Source organism: Salvelinus namaycush, chromosome 19, assembly GCF_016432855.1.
Source record: "Salvelinus namaycush isolate Seneca chromosome 19, SaNama_1.0, whole genome shotgun sequence".
NCBI lineage: Eukaryota > Metazoa > Chordata > Actinopteri > Salmoniformes > Salmonidae > Salvelinus > Salvelinus namaycush.
The window spans coordinates 34,283,040-34,290,929 of NC_052325.1; positions in this window are offsets into that span (position 1 = coordinate 34,283,040).

Consider the following 7,890-nt stretch of genomic DNA (forward strand, 5'->3'; position numbering starts at 1 on the left):
GACCTTGACCTTGACCTTGTTCAGAAATACATCATGGGAGACGAAGTTGGGAAACTAACTTACTCGACAACATCTCTCCATTGCACTCTGTTCTGGAATATCTTTTCATTCTTGTTCGGGATGCCAAAACTTTTGGTGTCTGCTTCAAGCTCCCGTCTCCAGGTGTTTTATGGGTGCCCTCTCTTCCATTTCCCTGTTTGGAAAAGGGAACCTTAATTAATTAATTCTCTCATCATAGACTCCCCTTGTAGAGACCAGTGATATCTCTGGGAAGTCCCCAAGTATACCCGTGTACGTCAATTTGATGTTATAAAGACCTAGAAGAAAGCATACCGACATTTCACTCTTTGGGAATAAGATTTTAAACATAACAACGCTTACTATAATCATAGACATTAATGGACATTTCTCTTTGACTGAGCCCCTCTTTGCGAAATAGAATGAACCCCAATCTGAAAATCACAGAATGTCGAGTTGCATCCCCAAAGAGCTAAGCAAGGCAGTCTGTTTCATATTAGGTCTTTGATCGTATCTCTTTGTCTTGGAGGGAAATAAACCAGTTTTGATGTAGCATACGAGTGAGAAGTCAAGCTTCATATTTTCTAATGGTTCCTTCACGTCCCCCATAACAATGTCAGGAGCATGACTGACTGTATGTAGGGACAAGCCTGCTTTCTCCAGTTTGTTGCAACGACCTTTGGTCTACACAATGATTATATAGAACAAAGACTACCAGTACAACTGAAGGTATGTCATTTTACTTTGAATGATGGCTATAGAAATATATAGTCCCAGCCAAAAGTTTGGACACACCTATTCATTCAAGGGTTTTTCTTTATTTTTATTATTTTCTACATTGTAGAATAATAGTGAAGATATCAACACTATGAAATAACACATATGGAATCATGTAGTAATCAAAAAAGTGTTAAACAAATCAAAATATATTTGAGATTCTTCAAAGTAGCCACCCTTTGCCTTGATGACAGCTTTGCACACTCTTGGCATTCTTCAACCAGGTTCACCTTGAATGCTTTTCCAACAGTTTTGTAAGAGTTCCCACATATGCTGAGCACTTGTTGGCTGCTTTTCCTTCACTCTGCGGTCCAACTCATCCAAAACCGTCTCAATTGGGTTGAGGCCGGGTGATTGTGGAGGCCAGGTCATCTGATGTAGCACTCTCCTTCTTGATCAAACAGCCTTTACACACCCTGGAGGTGTGTTGGGTCATTGTCCTGTTGAAAAACTAATGATAGTCCCACGAAGCGCAAATCATATGGATGGCATATCACTGCAGAATGCTGTTTTAGCCATGCTGGTTAAGTGTGCCTTGAATTCTAAATAAATTACTTACAGTGTCACCAGCAAAGGACCCCCACACCATCACACCTCCTTCTCCATGCTTCACGGTGGGAACCACACATATCATCCATTCACCTACTCTGCATCTCACAAAGACACGGTGGTTGGAAGCATAAATTCAATTCAAAATTGGACTCATCAGACCAAAGGACAGATTTCCACTGGTCTAATGTCCATTGCTCGTGTTTCTTGGCCCAAGCAAGTCTCTTCCTCTTATAGGTGTCCTTTAGTAGTGCTTTCTTTGCAGAAATTCCATGAAGGCCTGACTCACACAGTCTCCTCTGAACAGTTAATGTTGAGATGTGTCAGTTACTTGAACTCTGTGAAGCATTTATTTGGGCTGAAATTTCTGAGGCTGGTAACTCTAATGAACTTATCCTCTGCAGCAGAGGTAACTCTGGGTCTTCCTTTCCAGTGGCAGTCCTCATGAGAGCCAGTTTCATCATAGCGTTTTCAAAGTTCTGGAAATGTTCCATATTGACTGACCTTCATTTCTTAAAGTAATGATGGACTGTCATTTCTCTTTACTTATTTGAGCTGTTCTTGCCATACTATGGACTGGATATTTTAACAAATAGAGCTATCTTCAGTATACCCCCCCATACCTGTCACAACACAACTTATTGGCTCAAACACATTAAGGAAATAAATACATTCCAGGTGTTACCTCATTACCTCATGAAGCTGGTTGAGAGAATGCCAAGAGTGTGCAAAGCTGTCATCAAGGCAAAGGGTGGCTACATTAAATAATCTAAAATCTCAAATATATTTTGATTTCTTTAACACTTTTTTGTTACTACATGATTCCATATGTTTTATTTCATAGTTTTAATGTCTTCACTATTATTATACAATGAAGAAAATAGTACAAATAAAGAAAACCTCTTGAATGAGTAGGTTTGTCCAAACTTTTGACTGGCACTGTAGCCCTGAGGTGAAATTAGGTTAACTAATGATGAAAGGTGTTTTTGGGGTCATCTGGGTTCACTTAGTCACAGTGACACAAGCTGAGTGTCACGCCCTGGCCTTAGTATTCTTTGTTTTCTTTATTATTTTAGTTAGGTCAGGGTGTGACATGGGAAGTTTGTGTTTTGTCTAGTTTAAGGTGTGTGTATTGTTTAGGGGGTGTTGAATAGTGTATGGGGTTGTGTTCAGGAGAGAGTTCTAGGAAAGTCTATGGTTGCCTGGTTTGGTTCTCAATCAGAGACAGATGTCATTAATTGTCTCTGATTGGGAGCCATATTTAAGGCAGCCATAGGCTTTAGGTGATTGTGGGAGATTGTCTATGTTGAACGTAAGTAGCTTGTGTGTGCACTTTCGTTTGTAGCTTCACGGTTGTTTGTTGTTTTGTATAGTTTGTATAAGTGTTTCGTTTCGTGTTCATCTTCGTCGTAAAATAAAAGAAGATGTATTCATATCACGCTGCGCCTTGGTCCATTCATTCACCTCAAGACGACCGTGACACTGAGGCAATGTGGTTTATCAGGCATAGTGTTGCTGCATGTTGTGGCATGATGGTGAGCATGCTGTTGAACTCTAACCTTGCATGTGAAGGCTATCCAATTGACTCCACACACTATATCTCTATGACATACAATATTGATGGTCCTCAGCCTGCCTTAAACATCCACTCTAATCATTATGCACCCATATCTGTGCTAAATCAACATGTATGTATTACAGAGAGAGCTGGGCTCCCTGATCCCATGTTGTGGAGGGTTGTTAAGGTATTTTGTTATCTCTAGCTGCTCTCCTTTTGCTTGTTGATTGAGGTCGCCTCTGACAATAACATCAATGAGTATACGGACTCAGTCATGGGGTTCATCAGCTCGGCCCAACGTAATTACATCCGGTCGGATTTCGGGGGATATGGATGAATACAAAAGGACAAGCTACGACGTGAGACAAGTGGCAAGGATTACAAACCATCACGGACTACAAAGGGAAAACCAATTGCGCGACGAACACCGATGCTTCTTTCCCAGACGAGCAAAACACTTTCTATGCTCACTTCTTTCTATGCTCACTTCTTTCTATGCTCACTTCTTTCTATGCTCACTTCTTTCTATGCTCACTTTGAGGTAATCAACATCAACCCTCCTACGAGGGCCCCCGCTGATGTAGAGGAATGTGAGCTCTCAATCTCTTTGGCCAACGTGAGTAAGACTTCAAGCGTGTGAATACTCGCAAAGCAGCCGGCCTAGGCGGTATCCCCAGCCGAGTCCTCAGAGCATGTTCAGACCAACTGGCTGGAATGTTCACAGACATATTCAACTTCTCCCTGTCCCAGACTGTGATCCCCACATGCTTTAAGATGTCCATCATTTTCCCTGTACCTGAGCAAATTGGGGAAACCTGCCTATCGCCCTGTAGCACTCACTTCTGTCATCATGAAGTGATTCGACAGGCAGGTCAAGGACCACATCAGCTCCACCTTACCTGACACCATGGACCCACTCCAATTTGCATACGGGCCCTATAGATCCACGGATGACGCAATCGCCATTGCTTTACACACTGCCTTATCCCACCTGGACAAGAGGAACACCTATGTGAGAATGCTGTTCATCGACTACAGCTCAGCGGGTCAACATCATAGTCCCTTCCAAGCTCGACAATAAGCTCAAGGCCCTGAGTATGAACACCTCCCTCTGCAACTAGATCCAGGACTTCCTGACAGGCAGCAGACCCCAGGTGGTGAGGGTAGGCAACAGCAACTCCGCAACTCTGACCGTCAGGGGTGCGTGCTCAGCCCCCTCCTGTAGGGGAGTACGCCCCTATTGTCATTAATGGGGCTGCAGTGGATAGGGTCAAAAGTTTCAATTTCCTCGGCACGCACATCACAGATGACCTGATATGCTCCAATCACACCTCCGTGGTGAAGAAGGCACAACAGCGCCTCTTCTAACTCAGGCGACCGAAGAAATTTGACATGGGCTCTCGAGTCCTCAAAAAATTGTACAGCTGCACAATTGAGAACATCTTGACTGGCTGCATCACCGCCTGGTGCGGCAACTGCACTGCCCTTAACCGGAAAACTCTACAGAGGGTGGTGCGGCCCATTATATCACTGGGTGCGAGCTCCTTTCCCTAAAGGACTTCTACTCCAGGAAGTGTCTGAGGAAGGCCGAAAGATCATCAAGGATTCCAGTCACCCGAGCCACGGACTGTTCACTCTGTTACCCTCTGGCAAGCGATATCGGATCACCGGGTCTCAGACCAACAGGCTCAGAGACAACTACTACCACCAGGCCATCAGACTGTTGAACAGCTGTCATTAAGATGTTGTAGATGTTGGCTCTAAGTGCCTTTCTTCAAAGTCTGACGTGTCCATCCCCCTACCTGTTAACAGTCATGGATTGATCACCCTCAGCGGGTCGTAAAAACCGGATGCATCTGGTTTTAAGGGGAAATGAAAAGATAGCCTTCGACGCGACTTCCGCTTTGAGACGTTAACAAGTCGACCCTCCATCTTAACTCCTCCTCCACATTTACTGGATTGGTTGAACGGTGCAGAAGAAAACCTCCCCCAACAGTTTTTTTATGCTCGTCAGGCCAGAAAGAATGAAATACTGCCTCGTTAGGATATGGATAGATTTTCTTTTATGTTTGGGTGACAACAACAGACTCACCTCTGCTTCTGCACATTAGAAGCCACGGTTCAAGTCCCCAATGCAGCTCTCTCTTTCTCCCGCTAAAATAGGAATTTCTCTGTGAGCTGTGAAGAGAACAATTAAAAAAAAAAAAAAATAGGTCAGAAAAAACACATACGAATACATACAGTACAGATAATCACATAGCAAACAAGATAAGAAAATGCAATTAGCTGGCAAATGCTCTACTCACCCCGGTCACTGAGCACCTGTCTGGCATACCAGACTCTGGCGTGGAGTAGTGAGTAGGGATTATTACTGGGGTTGGAGGGCGCCAGAGGAATCTGCCCTCACTAACGCCATGCCAACATGTCAACATGCCAACAGCCTCACAGCACGGCTTAGGGGCAGGCGCCGAGTGACAGCGAAACCACACCGCAGAACATAGCCTGGCACCATGCCACCATCGCCATTATGTCAATGCGAGGCATGTCTGTATGCGACTGCCTCCATAATTTATAGTTGTATTCCAGATTTACTGTAGCTGCAGTTGTGTGTAAGCATACAATGGTCTTGACTGACATAGCACCTATGTTTGTTTTCAAGGCAAATTATTGTTAATTAAAGGGCTAGTTCAAGGATGTCTACACCATAGAAATAGAACAGTTGGAAAATTACAAAGCCTCTCAGACCATTCCAATTAGACTGCACCCTCATGGGTACTCTCAATATGGTTGACATGGTATTTATATTTTTATGATATACGCTGACACAATATTAGGCTCATATCTACTCTATGGGAGGTTGTGACTTACTGGCTACATGACTAGGGGGCACAATACTTGGAAACACTGGTGCAGATTAATATAGCTCGCCATCTTGTGGCAGAAAAGGAGCAAATAAAAGTATTGTGCAGAGCCACATGCTGTTTCACTTGCTAACAGTTGCAACCTGTACTGTTAGGCCTGCATGTAATGCTCTGCCTGTTTGTGTGACCTGGTGTTGTCGTCTATGTCAATGTTGTCTGTAAATGTTTATTATAAATATTGATTTGTCTTTTTAATTCAGTTCTCAAGATGCTAGACCTGAATAAGTGAACTGAACTGAGATATCATGACCAACTTGTTGTATTGGACTGGTCTTCTCACACAAGTCAAAACCCCAAAACATGACCAAAGATTCAAAACAATGATAAGAAGTTATTGTTTCTGGCACGATAACTGTCTCAAGAGGAGGAACTGGCAACCAATCCAACTTGTATTGCACAACAACTTCTCATCTGACATTTGTCACAACACACCATACTCTGTTCACAGACCCTAAACTCTGTGAACCTGGTTTATTTTAAAAACAGTTTAATATCTGTCTACAATTGTATCTACAGGGAGAAGCCTTTGCTGAATATGTGCTATAATCTCTGGTTCTGAGAAAAAGCTGAGAAGATTCTTATCTGAGCACTGAAACCGAAACTGTTATGATATGACAAGATGTGTTTGTGTAACAGAGTAAGTCACTCTCACCACCCTTCCTTTTTTCTCACTTTTAGAAAAACATGTTCATGTTTATAGTCCTGAATAACTCCAGTTCAATCGAGTACAGACTTAACTGAATGACAACAGAGACAGAATGCAATATGAATGTTATTGAATAGTTTGACATAGTCCTCGTCTCTGAGGAATGCTCCTCAGAGCCCGATGCTGATAACAGGTTGCCCTGTGCTGTGCAGCCATTACTCTGCATGTGACAAAGTTGGTGTGCTACACGGTGGTGACCTGCAGCTTGTGTTTGTGTTCGTGCTTGCCGTCTTATTGTTTTTAGTGTTTGTTTTCATGGGATTTTTTTTATCAACTACTTGATCGTCAGTGTTTAATCATGGCAACTAAGTTGTGGAGCTATGGACTGATCCTGATACTTTTAAGCATATTTGAAAGCACAAATGGACTCAGCTATGGAAATGCTGTGGGCAGCGGTATCCAGTATTATTGCAGGGAGTTCCTGCAATAAACTTCCCTTACAGACTACTCTGCTAATCAACGGCTCAAGGAAAGCGGACGAGCTGATGGCTAACCTGCGCTAACTGCACCAGTACTAGGACTCCTGCATCCTGACAATCACTGAGAGCTGGCTGGACGATCGAGTGTCTAACAGCGAAGTGGCGCCGACTTGTTTTAACTATGATCAGACAGGATCGAGACTCTGCTACTACTGGGAAACATCACAATGATGGTGTCTATTTACTTATCAGGGAACAGTGGTGCAAATCAATCATGGTAAGAGAGCACCTTTGCGCTCCAGACGTGGAACTGCTGTCTGTGTCCCTACGATCCTTTTACCTGCCCTGTTGTTTATATACAAGCAAACACAGCCAAAGCGTTGAATGAAATCTTTGATCTATCTCAAAAACTAGACTATCTCTCCTGAGTTGGGAGGGTCGTCAGCTACATGGGAAACACCTGGGCCCGCTGTGTCATAGGATAAATACACCACTTCCCCATTCATGGAGGAGACTCTCTCCATGCAGACACCTTTACAGATGTTGTTGTGTATCTTGGTGGTTTTTGGTTGTTTGCTTTAGCACCTTTCAACACCCTGCATTATCACATTCATGCATGCAAAACACTCACTTACACTACTGATTACTGATTACACACACCATTGTATATTGTACTTAGTTAATAAATATATTTTGTTATTCCTTATCTCCACGTTGTCTCCCTTTTGTTACGGGCTTTGAGCCGGTTCGTGACAAGTGGCTCAAAGCCCGTAACAAAAGGGAGACAACGTGGAGATAAGGAATAACAAAATATATTTATTTAACCAAGGTAACCTAAATGCAATTAACAATGGTGTGTGTAATCAGGAATCAGTAATGTAAGTGAGTGTTTTGCTTGCATAAATGTGATAATGCGGTGTGTTGAAAGGTGCTAAAGCAAAC